This window comes from Onychostoma macrolepis, chromosome 07, assembly GCF_012432095.1.
Source record: "Onychostoma macrolepis isolate SWU-2019 chromosome 07, ASM1243209v1, whole genome shotgun sequence".
In the NCBI taxonomy this organism is placed as follows: domain Eukaryota; kingdom Metazoa; phylum Chordata; class Actinopteri; order Cypriniformes; family Cyprinidae; genus Onychostoma; species Onychostoma macrolepis.
Genome location: NC_081161.1, coordinates 43,971,611 through 43,993,632, shown reverse-complemented (window position 1 = coordinate 43,993,632; position 22,022 = coordinate 43,971,611). Strand labels below are relative to the sequence as shown.

The window sequence follows — 22,022 nt, the reverse complement described above, 5'->3', positions numbered from 1 at the left end:
ACTGTATATTCAGTTGTTTGATCTTTGAACTTTTCTCTTCAAGTGCTTTTCATCTACTGTAAGATATCTTTACAGTCGTGTAATGAAAGTAAACCTTTCTTAAAGTTAATTGCTGAATTTTACTGTATCTGCACTCCTTTATTTATGCTGTATACTGTAACAGACATTGACTACATTTACATTTACATTTATGCATTTAGCAGACGCTTTTATCCAAAGCGACTTACATTGCATTCAAGTTACAGTTTTTACATTTTATCAGCTCTTGCTTTCCCTGGGAATCGAACCCATGATCTTGGCGTTGCTAGCACCATGCTCTACTATTTGAGCTACAGGAATCCTTGACTAGCAAAAGGATTCCTGTTTCCCAAAAGGAGGTTTTTGTAACAGTGTTTTGAACTGATCTCACTAGTGTTCTCTAGACAGGAACGTAGTCTGAGTATTTGACAGCTTTGTGTCTCATCTGAGGCGAAAGTTTGAGTCTGACAAAAGAGAATATGTTTTTGACTAAACTATTTGATTTTGTTTTGAAGTTTGAAGTTTGCACAAGTTAGTGTGTAATTTTGAGATTGTGTTTATGGCTGTGAGAAAATGGTGAATTGTTTCATGAATTGTGTTAGCAATCGAGAAAAACTGTAATATAGTAGATTGTGCCTTATTTTTACAGACTTTTCTTGGAGTGTATACTAACTAACTACTAATACACTGCGTAAAGCATAATTGTTGAGAATGTGTAGTATTACTAGTTTACTAGCGATTAAAAACTACTTAAATTAATTAAGTGTAAGTGTTCAATAATTCAATGTATCTAAAATAGTTATTTATATTTTAATATTTTATTATGCATAATATTTTACAATCTAAATGAACATATATAAAATATATATTTTTGCTGAGATTTGATGATGTGACAATTTTGCGCCGTGATTACGCAATGACGTAATCGCGCAATGACATCACAATGACATTTAGCAACTTTTAGCAACAAATTGACCTTCCTTTAGCAACTTTCTCTGAAAATTAGTTGGCAACACTGGCACCATGCAGTTGCGCCAAAAACAAAACAAAACAAAAAAAAAAAAACACGTAAGGCGCCATTCCTCATCCGTGTCTTCGCCTGCGACCGCGCGCACCTCATGTTTGCGGCTAAATGTAAATGCTCATAATTGATGGACAACAATGCCCGTGAAAAGACATCAGCAATCCGGTGAAAAGAAAAGAAAAGAAAAGAAAAGAAAAGAAAAGAAAAGAAAAGAAAAGAAAAGAAAAGAAAAGAAAAGAAAAGAAAAGAAAAGAAAAGAAAAGAGCATAGGCTACATTCATAATCCTGTGAAACTTTTTTGGGTGTTGAGGTTAATAACGTGTTTTAATGTCGGTAATACTTTCACCACGGCATGTTCTCTCCTAGTTTCCATGCTCCCTTACGAAAGTTAGTCATGGTTTAAAAAAAAAAAAAAAACATGGTTCTTGTAGCCATGGTAACCGCAAATGTTTATTTTTTACTTCAAATAATAATTTAAGAATAAGTATTAAGATAATATTTTTTTGTGGTTATAAAAACAAACCTAAGCCAACAACAGCCTTTAAAATGTCTTAAAATGCATTATATAAAAACAATGAGGCAACTCTGCTGAATAAAAACAATAGAACCATCACACATTAATCACAAATAAATCACAAATACCATTACAAACATTACAAACCATCAACTTTTAACCATTAAAACCATTAAAAAATGGTTTTCTGTAGTGTGTTTTGGGACATATTCCATTATAATTTATTGGTTTTAACAAGCCACCGATAGAAGGTGACCAATTACCAGAGACCCACAGGGTCCATTACAGTTTCCATTAAAACCAATACAAGTCCCATTTTAACCAGTAAAACCATTACAAATTTTGTCGTGGTGTCTATTGTTTTTTTTTTTTTTAAACATTACCTGTTATTACAAATGCCTGCAAAGGGAGCCGGCCTGGTAATTTCTGCTGTTATACTTACAGGACGATCATATCCTTGTTTAATAGCCTATTGACCAAACATTTAATTCAAATATGGTTTTATCGTAGTAAAAAGTAACTAACCTCTCCATAAAACAAAACAAAACAAAACAAAACAAGCCCTGTAAATTAATATAAAATATTTTAAAAGCCACATATTATACAGATTGACACTTCATATTTAATGGTATCATTTTTATGGCATTTAATGTATTATACTTTCAATAAAACATTTGCAGTGGGGTTTTAAAATCTGTTTTTATACATGTTTTTGTTGCATTTACACACTTTTGACCAGCAGGCGTCACCAGCGTGTGGGCTTTTATTTTGTAATGCAACAGCAGACTTGCCTGATTTTGGGTGAGTGACAACCTGAGAAGGTCTACTATCAATCTGCAGTGAAACTAGTCTGTAGGGACATTTCTTTTTAGAGCTATCTGAAATGCCCCGGAAAATAACCTTTACATGAGATTATAAAAGCCCTCCAAAATCTCATATAAAGGTTATTTTCCTGGGCATTTCAGATAGCTCTAAAAAGGAATGTCCCTGTTACCACAGACTAGTTTCACTGCAGATTGATAGTAGACCTTCTCAGGTTGTCACTCACCCAAAATCAGGCGAAAGACCAGCGGAAGATCGCCGCAATGCACTGTATATGCGCGCACAAAAAAACAGCGCAGCGGCTAGACTGACCATGTATTTCGGAGTGGCGGCTGGCTTGACCGCAGTTACGGATTCGGAGGTTAAGAGATTCCTGAACAAAACCAACGAATTCACTCAAAGAACAAGTTTCCAAACGTTAAACCATTCGTTTTTGTGTAAGTTAAGTCTGTTTGTGGTAGTTGGACTCGAAAGCAATTTTCTTCGTTAAGTAAATGGAACACTTATTATGTTAAAGTGTTTGTGGTCATTATTAAAACAAACCAACGTTTTCAGGATTAAGTGTTAATACATTTTCTTTTTCTTTTTTTTCAGGAAAATCAATGTAGTACACTTTTGTTCAGTAATATTTTTTTTGATTATTTATGATATTTTATGATACTATGCAATATTTATCAACTTTAATGAGCTATTTTCTCCAATATAATTAATATTTTTTTTTATTTCTTTACTATTTTTTTTTTTTAATAAATGCAATATTGCACATGAAAATAGAGTGAAGGCATTTAAAATCCCATTATTTTTTTTTACTGAGAATTGGGCCATCTGGAGGCATTAAAAACAAAAACTTTTGTAATGTTGCTCAACCTCTTGTATTAGCACCCTATAGAGAGAGAGAGAGAGAGAGAGAGAGAGAGAGGCTTTTGGATTCCTGTTTTTTTTTTAGGTTTTTCTATTAGATATATATCTAGACATTCTTAAAGACTACTTTTTGTCAAGGTTTAGATATTTTTGGTTCGATAAGTATCAGGTTTTACATTATGATTACAGTAAAACATTAAAATCTTGTTAGAAAGGGAACACAGAAATCATTTTTGTTGCTCAGTATTTGATAATTAACAACAAAATAAGGAATAGATAGTGATAATTCAAAACACTTTATACAAACATTTTGTAACTAATTGATATTTTATTCAATGTAATTCAATAAATGTTAACATTTTCAAAATTTGCTCTGTTGCAGTCTTACCAGTTCATTTCTGTGTGTATATGTGTGTGTGTGTGTGTGTGTGTGTGTGTGCACTTGCGTGAGTGTCTATTTTGCACTCCTGATATTCTAGAGAGTCACCCCTTGATTGCTGCACACTTTTTTTCTGACCAGTGGCTGATTTGTAGTTTGTGCCACCAAAAGATTCACAGAGTTTTCAAATTTTTTCGTATTTCCCATTCATTTCCTATGTCTGTCATTTTTGACCGCGAAGAAGTCAAGTGTGACACTTCTTTTTCTTTTTTTTTCTTTTAACATATCCGAATCATGTCCATGAATTTTTTTTTTTTTTTTTGTGTGTGTGTTCATTTTTCTAATGTGACAAAAGTCACCAAGTGTCATCTCATTCCGATGAGGCTAAGATTTTTAAAATTTAAAAATATAAATTTTTTCAGTCAAAAATGACCGAAGAGGGCCAGAGGGTTAAAAGTTCAAATAAAATAGAGTAACCCTGTAGTTATTATAGAGTTTACCAAATCTGGTTCACAATAGAGTGGTGGAACTATGATGTCACTTTGTAGGCGAAAACCCGGAAGCGAGTTATTTGAGCACTTCTGGTCCCAGAGTCAATGGGTTTTTTGAATGGGATTTTGGTTAAATCCCTGAAATAAGGTCCGTGGTTCACACAAGCTCAAGATACTTTCACGTTTTATTCTACGACATAAAACACACCAGTTACACCCCACTCCTGATTTTTTTTTAAGCTGTTATGTTTCTTAAAGACGGTTGCTAACAAGCTGCTAAACAGGACTACAGGCCTGTCGGAGACATTCAACGCCATCACACCGAACAGTTGATCAATTTACAGTATTTTCCAGTTGTAGTTTAATTTGTAATACAATTAATTTTAGAATAACCAATGAATAGTTTCCTGCATTTTATATTTTTGTTCCACAATTCCCCCCCCCCCCCCCCAAATGCTCCCCAGATGGAGCTTGTTTTATCCTTTACCGTTTAATTCATATTATGATTATTCCATGTAAACACTACATTTACCGGCTTTACGTGCTGAAAGCGAAACTTTAATGATGCATAGTGCTTAAAGCCACGTTAAAATTAAGTTTACGGCAACATGAAGCTGTTAGAAAGCATATAGATTGAGGATTTCCTAGAAGCAGTGGCGGTCTTAACATAGAGGCATAGGTAGGCGGTTGCTTGGGGCCCCCTACCGGCGGTCGAAGTAGGGGGGCCCCCAACCAACCTAAAAAAAAAACAAACAAAAAAACCTTATCATCATGAACGCTTCAAAAGCATGATGAATCGTATTAATATTCTTAAGAAATACGTTGAAACATTGAAGTAGTAGTTAAAATGTCCAGTTCATGGTTATCTGTCCCTACACATATACAGCCCCTACTTTCATAATGAAATGGACCAGTCCGTGACGGTGCGCGGCGCGAAAGATAAACACACAGTGACAGGAGGACTGGGAAGTACACAAACAGAGACGAAGCAAGACGCGAAAATGAAACGATGTTACCCAAGCGGCTCAAATAAGAGAAAAAAACGAAAAGACACAGATAAGTATTTGGCAACGCTGCTGAAGATGACACACTTTTTTACGGCTACTGTTGTTGGGGTTGGGGATGCAGACAGCCCAAAGCGTTGAACATGCCGCTACAGCAGCATCAGCAACAGCTAGCTGTGAAGTGGCGCTAGTTGTAGTTGAGGATAACATTAACCAAGAAATCAATGAAAAGGACATCACGTTGTTGCCGCCCGCCGTCACCGACAGTGTTATCGACTTTGACACAGATGAGGTGGAAGAGTTGTCCAGTGATGGACATTTTGACACCGATGATGACGATGATGGGGCTTTGGTGAGTCAAATGCCTACTTCTGCTAGTAATAGCCCTAGCCATACCCTAATAAAAATGATTTTGTGGTGAAGTAAATACTACAGAAAAAAAACATGTAATTTCTACATGTAAAACGGTCTCATTCTCTCTCACTCACTCACATACACTCACGTGGATATACATGGATTTGCTTGGAGCCAAATGCAACCTCACCTCTCCCAGTTCGCCCCTCTTACCCCTCTCACTCACTCACTCACTCACTCACTCACTCACTCAGACAGACAGACACACACACACACACACACACACTTGCTGTCATACCCTGCATCCTGTACATGGGTCTGCTTATGCAATGGCCCTCTCTCCCTCACACACACACACACACACTATCATGTACATAGGTTTGTTTGTAGAATGTTTGAAATGTCAATCTCAAGTAATACCAACTGCAACCTCACTCACTCACTCACACATACAAAGTAAATTATTCGTCTTGACAGTATTTGTTAAGTATATGACTGTTTGTGGGGGTTTACCCTAACTTTTCTTGCTGGTTATATTGATTTGATCTTAAAAAAAAGAATAAACAGTGCTGGTTTCCTGGCATTTTGGCAAAGACGTGTTATCTGAAACCTTATTCTCTGTTGGGTTCCATCGTGACTGTTAGTTTGTATTGTGCTACACTGTGTTCTCTGCTTTCCATCTTCATTTTGGAGTAAAGTGTATGCAGGGTTTAAAGGGGAAGGTTTTTTTTCTCCTCTCCAACCTTTACTTCCCCGTAGATTAGCTTTACCTGCCTATCCACCATTTAGTCAGTACTTTCTTTTTAAAGATTGGATGGGGGGGGCCCCATACATACCTTCGCCTTGGGCCCCCAATTTGCTAAATCCGCCACTGCCTAGAAGCAAGGATAAAATAACATCTTGTGTACCCACCCTAACAAAACGAGAGCTGAAATGTGGTACTTTATTCACTAAAATAAGTTTAATCTTACCATATACAAAAACTCGCTCACTCTGCTGTTATTTAAAATATTAAATACGTGGGGATAAGTTTTTAATTAAAATATTCATATTAATCAAGGATTATATTCACTTTTAATGCACCTTATTTCGAAATGTACAGAAATACATGCTTTAAATGTCCTTTAGTTAAGATTATTTCATTTATTCACTATACTATTTATTACTAATGCCTCATTTCAGTTTTATTTTGGCTCTAGTTTTGTATTTATTCCAGTTTATATGAAACTGTTCATGTAGCATGGATTAAAAGAGAAATTCCTTCACTGAACGTGTTAAAATAAGTTTGAAACAGTTGTCGGGAGCGCGCTGGTGGTGACGCTGAAGGCGCGCGACCGTGGTGCTGTAGTTCGTTTATAGCCTAAGTTTAGCTTTTCAGTTCTGGCGCTTTTATTTAGGCTTCAAAATTCATCAAAGTTACAGGGTCTGTCTGCGGACTGCAAGAGAGGGGCGTAACTTGAAGGAGGCATAACTTGAAGAAGGGGGCGTAACTTGAAGTTGTCCAAATCACACAGAACCACGCGAGATGTCAAAACGAGATGTTGTCGGGCTGCGTCTTAAACCGCATACTTTCTTCAATAAGTACTTACTTAACAAGCGCTAAAAGAGTACATACTCTACAGCCTGAATGCGTTGAGTATGAATGCGATTTGGATATCATCCACAATGTTGACGTTATTATGTGACCTTAGACGTTATAACAAGCGCAGCAACTTAAAATATATGAGTGACAGGTTTAATTAATCTAAAGTATCTTGATAATGATGAAATTTGCTCATTTCGTGGTCTTGTTGAAGAAACAGCTGCCCTTTTATTTTGTGATTGTAATACATTTTGTGTTGATTTAAGTTCTTATATTTGTAACTCCACTAATGTGATCCACAGTTTTATCCTTAAAGCATTTTAAAAAATGTTTATTACGAAAACCCAAAATTGTTATCTCTTGAATATTTAGTTAATTATTTTATTTTTTCATCCACAAGCAAAAGTGTCTTAAATCTCCTGTTTTCTTCTTTTTCTTGTTGAATTTAACTTTTTTCATCCCTCAGGCTTCTAAAAAAAAGCATCATGATGAATTATTCAAAGATATTTAACCTTGTCATTGTGCTTTTTTTTCTGTGTATATAATCTCATACATTTTTGTTTACTGTTTTATGTCATTAAGATTGTTCATTGTTAGATACAACCATCTTTCCCTGATCTTTTATGTAATAAGTTCGGCAATAATAATAATAATAATAATAAAAGAGGGACAGGTGCACTAACACCTCATAGCATCACTAACTCAACTATCTAGCACGGTTTTCCTCAGCGTTTGAAATGTCAGCACAAAGGACGGGCAGCTGCTCGAAGATCTCGTCTTTGGAGAAGATTGTTGATTTTATACTCTAAAAATGTAAGTATTTCAACTTAAAAATTAAGATTACCCCAGAATGAATTGCATCGTTTGCCCACCTCAACACTTACACGCAATAATAATGATAAGTGCTAACCAATAATTTTTTTTTTTTACTTAAAATGACATTTTATTAAAACAAGCAAAATGTAATTTTTGTCGTGACATAGCTATACATGAATATACACTAGTTGAACAAATGCAGTCGATGTGAATACATCAATTTTCAGTCAAGCAATTAATACATGAATTAATAAAATATATTTTATTTAATGACAACAATAAGAAACATGAATAAATGAGTAAAAGAATGAATAAAAGCAAGCATCACAATAAATACATACAATATACAAGTCAACAGCAGATGAAACAAAGCTTCATTCAAACTCATTGTTCTAACAATCATGTATTTACAGACGGTGAACCCCACATCCTACTGCCATCTCAACACAGATGCGTCAATTCTGCAGCTGCGCTGTGCTGTGCTTCACAATCTTGCTCTTCTCAATGAGGACAGCGTTGACCCAGAGGATGAGGAGGAAGACCATGAGTATGTGTACTTAATGGAGCCCCCATTAGTTATGCATTATAAAACGTGTTTTTACAGCAAAATCACAAATATGCTATATATTATGTAGGTCACAGACAGGGTTTAGATTAAGCCAGGATTAGGTCATAGTTCAATTAGGACATTTAAGTAGCTTTTATAAACGTGCCTTGGATAAAAACACTACTGATGTGCATCTTGAGACAAAACAATTATTTTAAGATCAGTCAGTTCAAGTTGCTTTCAGTTAAAACAGCTCAGACATGCATTTTAGTCTGGGACTACTCTTGACTAGCCTTGTCTGTGAAACAATACCACTGTATGAAAATGACTTACACACTTCAATTTAAACGGTTATTTCGGGGGGAATATACTCCCGTCAAGCTGCCATCTTGCCAACAACATCTCGTTTTGACATCTCGCGTGGTTCTGTGTGATTTGGAGAACTTCAAGTTACGCCCCCTTCTTCAAGTTACGCCTCCTTCCAGTTACGCCCCTCTCTTGCAGTCCGCAGACAGACGCTATTGGATCCGCCTGCAGAGTGACGTCATAGTTCCCCCACTTTATATTTCAATTAGTTTGTGAATTTTACTATATATTTATTTGATTATATATATATATATATATACACACATACATACATATATAAATTAAACACATACATACATATATATATATATATATCTTGTTTTTGTTTTGTTGCTTAACACTTTCCTCCCCCTGGAAACTCTTTTGTTTGTTGTAAATTTGTCTTTTTATCTTTTTTCTTTTCCTTAATTTAGGCTACATCGTTCCGGAAAATCAAACAAAAATAACAGAAATGAATGGGGAGAGGGTAGATGTGAAGTGAGGCGATGGGAGGGATTTACATGTTAAAACCTCTGATTGGCTTTAATGTGACCAATGAAATCATTCTGTGGGTTGGTCCATGGAGATACCCAATCACAGATCGCCGTTTTCCTTTTTGAAATTAGTATATTAGAGTGTATAAAAGCTCGTGTGGCATGAAAAACAGTTAAACAACTTCCAGTGACTCTGACCTGAACATCAGGCCTGAACCCGCGAAGTAAGAAGGGCTCAAAGATGGCCGTCACTAAGACCCGCCGGTAAAGGAGGAAAGAAGCGCAGGAAGTCCAGGAAGGAGAGCTACGCTATCTATGTGTATAAAGTGCTGAAGCAGGTTCATCCTGACACCGGGATCTCTTCTGAGGCGATGGGCATCATGAACTCTTCGAGCGCATCGCCGGTGAATCGTCTCGTCTCGCTCACTACAACAAGCGCTCCACCATCACATCGAGAGAGATCCAGACCGCCGTGCGTCTGCTGCTGAACACATTCCTCACATTCAATGCAGTTTTATTATCAGACATTATTAATGTCTCTGTCTCAGCTTTTATTGACAATCAGGTTAAAATGATCATGTTTGTGAGCAGAATGCTGATATTTATGGCCAAAATGCTGATGCTTGCAATGCAAATCAAAGAGATCTTTATAACAGTATAGCAGACAACTTACATAAATATCAGAAGTCACTCTCTCCAATAATAACTCTTAGTAAGATGATATTTAAATGCTTAGTTTAGATATAACAATCGTTCAGTCTTATTGGTGGAGGTCTGTCCAGTTAAAATATAATAATGAACACATTCCTCACATTCAATGCAGTTTTATTATCAGACATTATTAATGTCTCTGTCTCAGCTTTTATTGACAATCAGGTTAAAATGATCATGTTTGTGAGCAGAATGCTGATATTTATGGCCAAAATGCTGATGCTTGCAATGCAAATCAAAGAGATCTTTATAACAGTATAGCAGACAACTTACATACAATTACATAAATATCAGAAGTCACTCTCTCCAATAATAACTCTTAGTAAGATGATATTTAAATGCTTAGTTTAGATATAACAATCGTTCAGTCTTATTGGTGGAGGTCTGTCCAGTTAAAATATAATAATGAACACATTCCTCACATTCAATGCAGTTTTATTATCAGACATTATTAATGTCTCTGTCTCAGCTTTTATTGACAATCAGGTTAAAATGATCATGTTTGTGAGCAGAATGCTGATATTTATGGCCAAAATGCTGATGCTTGCAATGCAAATCAAAGAGATCTTTATAACAGTATAGCAGACAACTTACATACAATTACATAAATATCAGAAGTCACTCTCTCCAATAATAACTCTTAGTAAGATGATATTTAAATGCTTAGTTTAGATATAACAATCGTTCAGTCTTATTGGTGGAGGTCTGTCCAGTTAAAATATAATAATGAACACATTCCTCACATTCAATGCAGTTTTATTATCAGACATTATTAATGTCTCTGTCTCAGCTTTTATTGACAATCAGGTTAAAATGATCATGTTTGTGAGCAGAATGCTGATATTTATGGCCAAAATGCTGATGCTTGCAATGCAAATCAAAGAGATCTTTATAACAGTATAGCAGACAACTTACATACAATTACATAAATATCAGAAGTCACTCTCTCCAATAATAACTCTTAGTAAGATGATATTTAAATGCTTAGTTTAGATATAACAATCGTTCAGTCTTATTGGTGGAGGTCTGTCCAGTTAAAATATAATAATGAACACATTCCTCACATTCAATGCAGTTTTATTATCAGACATTATTAATGTCTCTGTCTCAGCTTTTATTGACAATCAGGTTAAAATGATCATGTTTGTGAGCAGAATGCTGATATTTATGGCCAAAATGCTGATGCTTGCAATGCAAATCAAAGAGATCTTTATAACAGTATAGCAGACAACTTACATAAATATCAGAAGTCACTCTCTCCAATAATAACTCTTAGTAAGATGATATTTAAATGCTTAGTTTAGATATAACAATCGTTCAGTCTTATTGGTGGAGGTCTGTCCAGTTAAAATATAATAATGAACACATTCCTCACATTCAATGCAGTTTTATTATCAGACATTATTAATGTCTCTGTCTCAGCTTTTATTGACAATCAGGTTAAAATGATCATGTTTGTGAGCAGAATGCTGATATTTATGGCCAAAATGCTGATGCTTGCAATGCAAATCAAAGAGATCTTTATAACAGTATAGCAGACAACTTACATACAATTACATAAATATCAGAAGTCACTCTCTCCAATAATAACTCTTAGTAAGATGATATTTAAATGCTTAGTTTAGATATAACAATCGTTCAGTCTTATTGGTGGAGGTCTGTCCAGTTAAAATATAATAATGAACACATTCCTCACATTCAATGCAGTTTTATTATCAGACATTATTAATGTCTCTGTCTCAGCTTTTATTGACAATCAGGTTAAAATGATCATGTTTGTGAGCAGAATGCTGATATTTATGGCCAAAATGCTGATGCTTGCAATGCAAATCAAAGAGATCTTTATAACAGTATAGCAGACAACTTACATACAATTACATAAATATCAGAAGTCACTCTCTCCAATAATAACTCTTAGTAAGATGATATTTAAATGCTTAGTTTAGATATAACAATCGTTCAGTCTTATTGGTGGAGGTCTGTCCAGTTAAAATATAATAATGAACACATTCCTCACATTCAATGCAGTTTTATTATCAGACATTATTAATGTCTCTGTCTCAGCTTTTATTGACAATCAGGTTAAAATGATCATGTTTGTGAGCAGAATGCTGATATTTATGGCCAAAATGCTGATGCTTGCAATGCAAATCAAAGAGATCTTTATAACAGTATAGCAGACAACTTACATAAATATCAGAAGTCACTCTCTCCAATAATAACTCTTAGTAAGATGATATTTAAATGCTTAGTTTAGATATAACAATCGTTCAGTCTTATTGGTGGAGGTCTGTCCAGTTAAAATATAATAATGAACACATTCCTCACATTCAATGCAGTTTTATTATCAGACATTATTAATGTCTCTGTCTCAGCTTTTATTGACAATCAGGTTAAAATGATCATGTTTGTGAGCAGAATGCTGATATTTATGGCCAAAATGCTGATGCTTGCAATGCAAATCAAAGAGATCTTTATAACAGTATAGCAGACAACTTACATAAATATCAGAAGTCACTCTCTCCAATAATAACTCTTAGTAAGATGATATTTAAATGCTTAGTTTAGATATAAAAATCGTTCAGTCTTATTGGTGGAGGTCTGTCCAGTTAAAATATAATAATGAACACATTCCTCACATTCAATGCAGTTTTATTATCAGACATTATTAATGTCTCTGTCTCAGCTTTTATTGACAATCAGGTTAAAATGATCATGTTTGTGAGCAGAATGCTGATATTTATGGCCAAAATGCTGATGCTTGCAATGCAAATCAAAGAGATCTTTATAACAGTATAGCAGACAACTTACATAAATATCAGAAGTCACTCTCTCCAATAATAACTCTTAGTAAGATGATATTTAAATGCTTAGTTTAGATATAAAAATCGTTCAGTCTTATTGGTGGAGGTCTGTCCAGTTAAAATATAATAATGAACACATTCCTCACATTCAATGCAGTTTTATTATCAGACATTATTAATGTCTCTGTCTCAGCTTTTATTGACAATCAGGTTAAAATGATCATGTTTGTGAGCAGAATGCTGATATTTATGGCCAAAATGCTGATGCTTGCAATGCAAATCAAAGAGATCTTTATAACAGTATAGCAGACAACTTACATAAATATCAGAAGTCACTCTCTCCAATAATAACTCTTAGTAAGATGATATTTAAATGCTTAGTTTAGATATAAAAATCGTTCAGTCTTATTGGTGGAGGTCTGTCCAGTTAAAATATAATAATGAACACATTCCTCACATTCAATGCAGTTTTATTATCAGACATTATTAATGTCTCTGTCTCAGCTTTTATTGACAATCAGGTTAAAATGATCATGTTTGTGAGCAGAATGCTGATATTTATGGCCAAAATGCTGATGCTTGCAATGCAAATCAAAGAGATCTTTATAACAGTATAGCAGACAACTTACATACAATTACATAAATATCAGAAGTCACTCTCTCCAATAATAACTCTTAGTAAGATGATATTTAAATGCTTAGTTTAGATATAACAATCGTTCAGTCTTATTGGTGGAGGTCTGTCCAGTTAAAATATAATAATGAACACATTCCTCACATTCAATGCAGTTTTATTATCAGACATTATTAATGTCTCTGTCTCAGCTTTTATTGACAATCAGGTTAAAATGATCATGTTTGTGAGCAGAATGCTGATATTTATGGCCAAAATGCTGATGCTTGCAATGCAAATCAAAGAGATCTTTATAACAGTATAGCAGACAACTTACATACAATTACATAAATATCAGAAGTCACTCTCTCCAATAATAACTCTTAGTAAGATGATATTTAAATGCTTAGTTTAGATATAAAAATCGTTCAGTGTTATTGGTGGAGGTCTGTCCAGTTAAAATATAATAATGAACACATTCCTCACATTCAATGCAGTTTTATTATCAGACATTATTGATGTCTCTGTCTCAGCTTTTATTGATGATCAGGTTAAAAATGATCATGTTTGTGAGCAGAAACATCTCAATGCTAATATTTAATCAATTTGAACATTTTTATTTAACAGGTTTTGTTTGTTGTGTCTTTAAAGGGCATCTTTCAATAGCTTACAGTGTATTTGACTCACATTAAGAAACTTGTTTTGGAGTAGATGCTGAGTCCGGAGGTCTTTCTGTGTGGAGTTTGCTGTTCTCCGTGTGTTGGTTTGGTTTCTCTCACAGTCTAATACGGTCTAATACACAGCACAGGTGAATTAGAGACAGTAAATCATCCGTATGTGTGAGAGTGTGATCGTGTGTCTGTTAGTCTTGTGATGGACTGGCCATGTTCAGTGTTTCCCAGCCTTCAGCCTCAGACTCCAGCATCCTGTGACTCTATACATGCGGTTTGGAGAATGAATGAAATATCAGGTTGAAGTGTGTTCCTCTGTTACGGAGAACTGGCTGTGGTCTTCAGTAGAGGTAACTGTAACACACACACACACACACACACACACACACACACACACAGAGTCTGGTCAGCTATCCTTGTAGGAACTCTCCATAGGCGTAATGGTTTTTATACTGTACAAACCATATTTTATATCGCCTAAACCTACACCTTACAGGAAACTTTCTGCATCAGACAGATGTTGTACCTCTCGCTCTGCAGCATTTGAACAGCAGCACGACGGTCGACAGCAGATACGGACAAGCTGCCAGAAGAAAACTGAGGATGCTGAAGACAGAAATCTGACCTGAACGTGACACTGAAAAACAGAGCAACAAGCACATTATTGAGCAATTACAAATCTCCTAAAGGCTTTCAAAGCATTGAAATACATAATCTTATCTCAATCTCATGTTTATTCCACCACCATGTCCCCTTAGGTATGTGTTAAAGGGACAGTTTAACCTTATTTTGCCATTATTAAATAAATAAATACATAAATGGCAACGTCTTGGTTTAAAGATTGTATTGTAATCCTGTAGTTAATGCACTCTTAATATCAGTGAATTGTAGGATGGTGGTTATGAGGTGTTGAGGATTTCTCTGTATTTCGGTGTATGTGATTTGTTAGTTACACATTCGTTCATGTGAGTTATGTGAAATAATAAACACAGCTGTCAATAACTGATTGCTCATCAATAAAATCTCATCATCTGACAGAGACGGAGCTCCACTGACTCTCACCTCTGACGGAGATCCAGCTCTTGGGTGACGCTCCTCTCTCTGTTTTACAGGAGTAGAAACCCTCATGTGACTTTGAGACAGTCGTGATGTTCATCTCTCCTGTCGTCTGATTCTGGACGAGTGATCCGTCTTTATAGAAATCAGCTCCGAGGATCGGGGAGTTTGTAGATCGATGTAAACAGTGTAGAGTCAGAGTATCTCCCTCAATCACAGGATCAACAGAACTCTCCAGAATCACATCACCATCTACACAACACAAGAGACACATGCATGTAAGAAGATGGTGATACAGATTGTATACTTAACCAGAAACAAACATTAAGATGAGGAAGCCAATATGTGCAAAGAGTGTAGCTGCTGTGATTAGAAACAGGACTCACCGTGTACAGTGATGTTGAGAGGATGCCGTTTCTCTCCAGATTCAGACTGACACCAGTAAACTCCAGAGTCAGATGTGCTGAGAGAGACGATTCGACATGTAGATCCTGCTTGTTTTGAACAATCTTCTGTGTTTCTGTCTGTGTATCTTCTCACCGTCCATCCAGCAGAGTTACTCTGATCCTCACAGCTCAGAGAGAGAGAGTCAGACGAGAAGTGTTGACTTCTGCTGGGACTGACCTCCAGAGACACTGAAGGAGAAACACCTGAGACAGAGATGAAATCTGAGATCCTGAAGAGTCAGAAATTAAAAATCATTGAATATTTCGTCGCCTTGGAATTATAAGGTTCTTTCTGCATTCTGAGTGGTTTTGAGATATTGAGCAAATGATACGAGGAACAAGTCTCTTTCCTGCATGAAACTGACAGAGACCCTAAATGTATTGTAAATGTACAATATCAAAATCCTCTCAAATTTTTAAAGGGATTTCTTGAACAGGTCAAATGCAGAGAGAACCTTCTGATTCTAAAAAGTCATTTTCTGCTTGGAATTATAAGCTTCTATCTTACAAAACATTAATTGAAGCAACAATTTTCAAGAAATGCAAATAGTTTATTTATAATTTGTTTTAAAACATAAAATGTGTGTTATAACAATGTGTCACATGTATGAGAAAGTTAAATTTAATGTTTTCTTTAATCACATTTATTCCGTATTTTAGGACAAATAATTTTTTCTTGGTTAAGTTAGGCATAAAAGGCAATACTAAATATTTTGTCCAGTGCTGATGTTAATTGTATCTGGATTATAGGGTAATTAAACACATTATTGAGGGAACAGTTAAGGCAGCTAACGTTACTCTAATCAATCTGACCAGGACTTTATTCCACAAAAAGAGGGAAAATGGCGTCTCTTCAGTATGGTCCAGATAACATGCTGACGTTTATTGTTGTAATTAAGACCCCATCATTTAAATTGTTGACTATTTGATATTTAAGGCTTAATGTTGTAAAATTTAAGACATTTTCGGGTCTTTAGCGACCCAGACTTATATCCAGCACGGATGGATCTCTAACTGCTGCATTAGCAAACTCTCCTGATATTTTAACAACAATTTGAAAAATAAAATAAAATAAAAAAAGAATAAAATAAGCATATTTCCTTACCTTCTGAAACTTAGAAGGGTTTGATTTGAGCAGATGATTTTACATCACTGTCAGAGCGCATTTCCCAGTAACTTATACATTCAGCATCTGCTCATATTCACGATCTCAATATATTCTCAAAACTATCGTTTTCAGCATCTTCAAAAACAACATTTTGATCGCTATTCACCACATCCATCATCAAACGACAGTGACACTTATATTTCATTATGTGCAGTAATTGCTCTGCAGTAAAGCCATTCAAGCCAGTTCAATTTTTGCAGATGATTATTTGTTTTATGCATGCGCTAATTATGAGTGAAAAATCACGTCATCGTTGTGTTTTAAAAAGTGCCACTTTGTGGAATAAAGGTGAACTGCTTTATTGATTCTGCAGACACGTAATTATTGTTGTTTAATGTTTAATCTTTCCTGCTGTTATGAAGCAATCCGGCGACATGACAAAGAACCTGATGCTGATTGGTTCTCTTGCGTGCATTCAAAGAGCTGATTGGCGGATTCACAGATTGAACTTTATAGAACCAAGTTAGAGTTCGACTTTGTAGATAGAACCTTTTGTTTTCTAAATAAAAAGTCCTAAAATGTACACAACTTTATATATATAAAAAAAAAAAAACATCACATAATGTAAATAAGTTGTCACAGAATAAGAATATGTGAATAAATCAATTTTGACAAAAATATCAGATAGAACCCAGGGTTTCTGCAGGATTTTTAAGCTCAAATTTAAGACTTTTTAAGACCTGCACAAATAAAATGAATACCACATGAGCGGGGGAGGGCAATGTCTATAGTACCTTATTAAATTGTAAAATGACTGTAAAAAAGCATAATTACAATTTTTTTTATAAAATGATACATTTTACATTTCAGCCTTTAAACCACTTTTAAGAAAATGGATAAGTCAAAAGGAGGGTGAATTCGGGTAATCTGGGACACCTAAACTCCAGTGTGTTTATTTCCTGTTCTAATCAAATTTAGTCAACAGGACTTTTACTATAATTTTAGCATGGATGTCATGTGACAAAAATCACATGACTTAATTAATGAGGGTGATTCTACAGAAAGGGGCGGGGCACTTGTCAATCAAGAAGCTCCCCTGGGAATTGCATGACGAGATCAATGACATAGGATTCTGACTAGATTCATGTTAAGGACATAAATCTGTTATAAATAAGACAATGTTCCTAATCGTTGTCAAATTATGTTTGTGATCTATTCAAGCAACACAATATGTATTAAAATGTTGAAAATGTGTTTTAGTTTTTTTTTCTTTCAAACTTTTTTTTGTTGTCCCACATTATCAAATATGATTGAGAATGTGGGACAGCATGCTTTGGGTAATCTGGGACAGTCTTCAAATGGGGGAAATATGCATTTAGGGACTTTATAAATCTAATGACAAGGGTTAATATATGCCATAATGAGAAATGGGTGTTAATTCTGGAGGTTATAACATTAGCACAAGTTCACAGCTAGCAGCTAGCTAAAGCAGCTAGCTAGAGAGATGCTCCAGAGACAGAATCTGGGAAACATATTCCAATAGCAAGCAAAGGTATCAGGATGAAGTAAACCGTTAATTTAATTTCCCAAATTCCCAGTTAGTTTAGTATATACAACGGTTCAAATCACTGAGAAGGAGGGCGATCTGCGCCCAGACCAGTTCACAATGTTCTGTTCACAAACGCACACACACACACACACACACACACACACACAGTCATTAAGTCAGCAAAAATATGAAAATATCCATGGCCTTTAATTAACTCAATGAAATGTATTACAAAATGCAATGGCACCACAGCGTCAGGAAAAGAGATGGCAATAGAAAGAGCGAGCGAGAGAGAGAGAGGGAAATAAGAGAAATACGAAGAAGCTAAACCAATGGAATGAGAGTAAAATGAAGGGAGCTATTGGTGATATTGTGTTTGGCATGCATAAAGTATGGTGAATATAGGCTTTTGTAGGCCTAATACATATGTCCCAGATTACAAAGTGACCTGTCCCAGATTATCAAATTCAGGCAGAATTTTTTTGGGGACACAAAAACACTTAATAGGTGTGGCATGTCTCCTCTGGGCATAATATCTACATTATTTCTTCTGGTGTGGTTAGAAAACATCTTAGGGATTTCAGAAAAATCTAATGTGTTGATCAGAAGTGAAAATTGCAAAAAGTGTCCCAGATTACCCAAATTCACCCTATTTATTATATTGATTTAAACAATTATTATCAATAAAATTATTAGATGAATTAAATAACATGAATTAGGGGTGTGCGATATTGACAAAAAATTCTATCTTGATTTTTTTCTGGGATTTTATCGATAATGATAATGAGACGATATTTTGCTGAGTGTGTTATTGTGCTGGTATCTTAAAGATTACCGTGGACAGCTGACTCCTGAATTTTTTTGATATTCTTCATATTCTGTGTGATCAGTTCACAGCAGTGATAGAAATGAATCTTTTCCAATAAGTTTTATGGGTATTTTTTACCTTTAAGCCATTTCTTCTAAAAGTGTGCATCATCTTTTGAGTCAAATTCTTGCATTTGGGTTGTTACCAAGCAAATGAAATCGAAATCAATATCAACAAAATGTATCTTTGCAATGCATCTGAAGAGGCATTTAGATGTATTTACACACTGTTTAATGCAGCTCAGAGGGACACAGAATGCTAACCTGCAGTTACAAATGCATAAATAATGTTTTGATATTTGAAACATAAAACGTTGAAAACTGATGTTTGAAATTATTTTTAAAAAGAAGATACTTTAAATGTGAAATTAAAACCGCCAGCAGGTGGCAGTAAGTCAGTGTTAATAAGTGAGTCATTGTGATTGAACCGAATCATTTAAACGGTTGATTCATTCAGGAACGAAACTCAGAGACGCAAAAACAGCTCTGTGGCTGTGTTTGGAATGATTTTGTTGGAGAAATAGAGCAAAAGCAGGAAATATGGCGTCTAAAATGTAAGCCTTTTAATATTAACTCCTTGTTTACTGAACTGTTGCATAAAATCAATATCACATTTGTAATCATGCTGACTTTTGGAGAAAAAAACGGCACTCTTTGTGTGATATTAACTATGAAATGATATATAGGCTATACATTTTCTGCCCCCTTATCTTAAATTACGTGATCACTCTAAATGCAGTTTAATAGAATCGTGCAGTGAAAGAAGGCACTCGTACGCCACTAGTTTAACCTGTAACTGATTCATTCTCTGACAGCAGGCGTCGCGTTTGGCTCAAATATAACGGTATATACGGCAGTAAGCGCAGCACCGGACTTTGAACGTGCAGAGCTCATGTTTATTTCATGAAATCGTAGCCTTTTGAAGTTTAATCGTCAAATTCAGCCATATCACAATTCTGGTCTTTCCGTCCCCAAATTTAAGACCTCTTGAAATTAAGACTTTCTTGTACAATTTAGGACTTTTTAAGACTCCGCGGAAACCCTGGAACCTTATAATTCCAAAGCGACAATTTGTCTGCATCATGAAAATAATTCAGACACTGATGCACTGCATCCAGCACATTCTACAATAAACCTCATTTAATATAGCTTGACTACGTCAGACTTCGTACTTCTGCTCAATTTCATTTCGCTTCTGTACTCAGTCTGATATAGAAGACCATCTCACAGCAAGCCAAGTTTGTTTACCATTAACCATCAGGATCGGATGTGCGGGCGAACTCATGAAACAGAATAATAACTAAATGTGAATTGCTTCAGTCTTCTTATAAGAACAGATGTGGCTGATACACAAGTGTATAAGAAAATTACTAAGCCACCACTATTGATGTTAAATGAGCATTAAACAGAATATGATCACTCACCTGATACAGTCAGTGTAACAGCAGCACTGATGTCTGATCTCTGTGAGTCTGATCTGTCTCCTCTACAGCTGTATGTAACACTATCAGACACAGATGTGATGCTGTAGACTCTCTCAGTGACGTCTCTGATGACTGAACCATCTTTAAACCAGCTGTATCTCCACTGAATGTGTCCTGCTGGCTGTATGTCACATGTGAGAGTGACTGTCTCTCCTCTGAACACACGCTGATCTGGAGTCACCTTCACTACAGGTTTTGGTCTCTCTGTATTAATACACATACAGTATGAGTAAATATTGATGAAAGCAGCATCACAGTATCATGATCACTCTACCTGTACCTAAAAAAAGCTTAATTTAATGTGTAGATGAGGTCATGCCAATGATACTACAGTTTGAATCATTCATTGTTGCAAAATGCAATGGCACCACAGCGTCAGGAAAAGAGATGGCAATAGAAAGAGCGGCGAGAGAGAGAGGAAATAAGAGAAATCTGAAGAAGCTAAACCAATGGAATGAGAGTAAAATGAAGGGAGCTATTGGTGATATTGTGTTTGGCATGCATAAAGTATGGTGAATATAGGCTTTTTAGGCCTAATACATATGTCCCAGATTACCCGAATTCACCCTATTTATTATATTGATTTAAACAATTATTATCAATAAAATTATTAGATGAATTAAATAACATGAATTAGGGGTGTGCGATATTGACAAAAAATTCTATCTTGATTTTTTTCTGGGATTTTATCGATAATGATAATGAGACGATATTTTGCTGAGTGTGTTATTGTGCTGGTATCTTAAAGATTACCGTGGACAGCTGACTCCTGAATTTTTTTGATATTCTTCATATTCTGTGTGATCAGTTCACAGCAGTGATAGAAATGAATCTTTTCCAATAAGTTTTATGGGTATTTTTTACCTTTAAGCCATTTCTTCTAAAAGTGTGCATCATCTTTTGAGTCAAATTCTTGCATTTGGGTTGTTACCAAGCAAATGAAATCGAAATCAATATCAACAAAATGTATCTTTGCAATGCATCTGAAGAGGCATTTAGATGTATTTACACACTGTTTAATGCAGCTCAGAGGGACACAGAATGCTAACCTGCAGTTACAAATGCATAAATAATGTTTTGATATTTGAAACATAAAACGTTGAAAACTGATGTTTGAAATTATTTTAAAAAAGAAGATACTTTAAATGTGAAATTAAAACCGCCTGCAGGTGGCAGTAAGTCAGTGTTAATAAGTGAGTCATTGTGATTGAACCGAATCATTTAAACGGTTGATTCATTCAGGAACGAAACTCAGAGACGCAAAAACAGCTCTGTGGCTGTGTTTGGAATGATTTTGTTGGAGAAATAGAGCTAAAGCAGGAAATATGGCGTCTAAAATGTAAGTATTTTAATATTAACTTCTTGTTTATTGAACTGTTGCATAAAATCAATATCACATTTGTACTCATGCTGCCTTTTGGAGAAAAAAACGGCACTCTTTGTGTGATATTAACTATGAAAT

General features: G+C 35.2%; 1 protein-coding gene across 1 annotated transcript in view; it reads right to left on the bottom strand.

Moving 5' to 3' along the window:
* Nucleotides 1-22,022, bottom strand: part of LOC131544789 (Fc receptor-like protein 5) — a 275,408-nt gene that overhangs the window by 53,775 nt on the left and 199,611 nt on the right.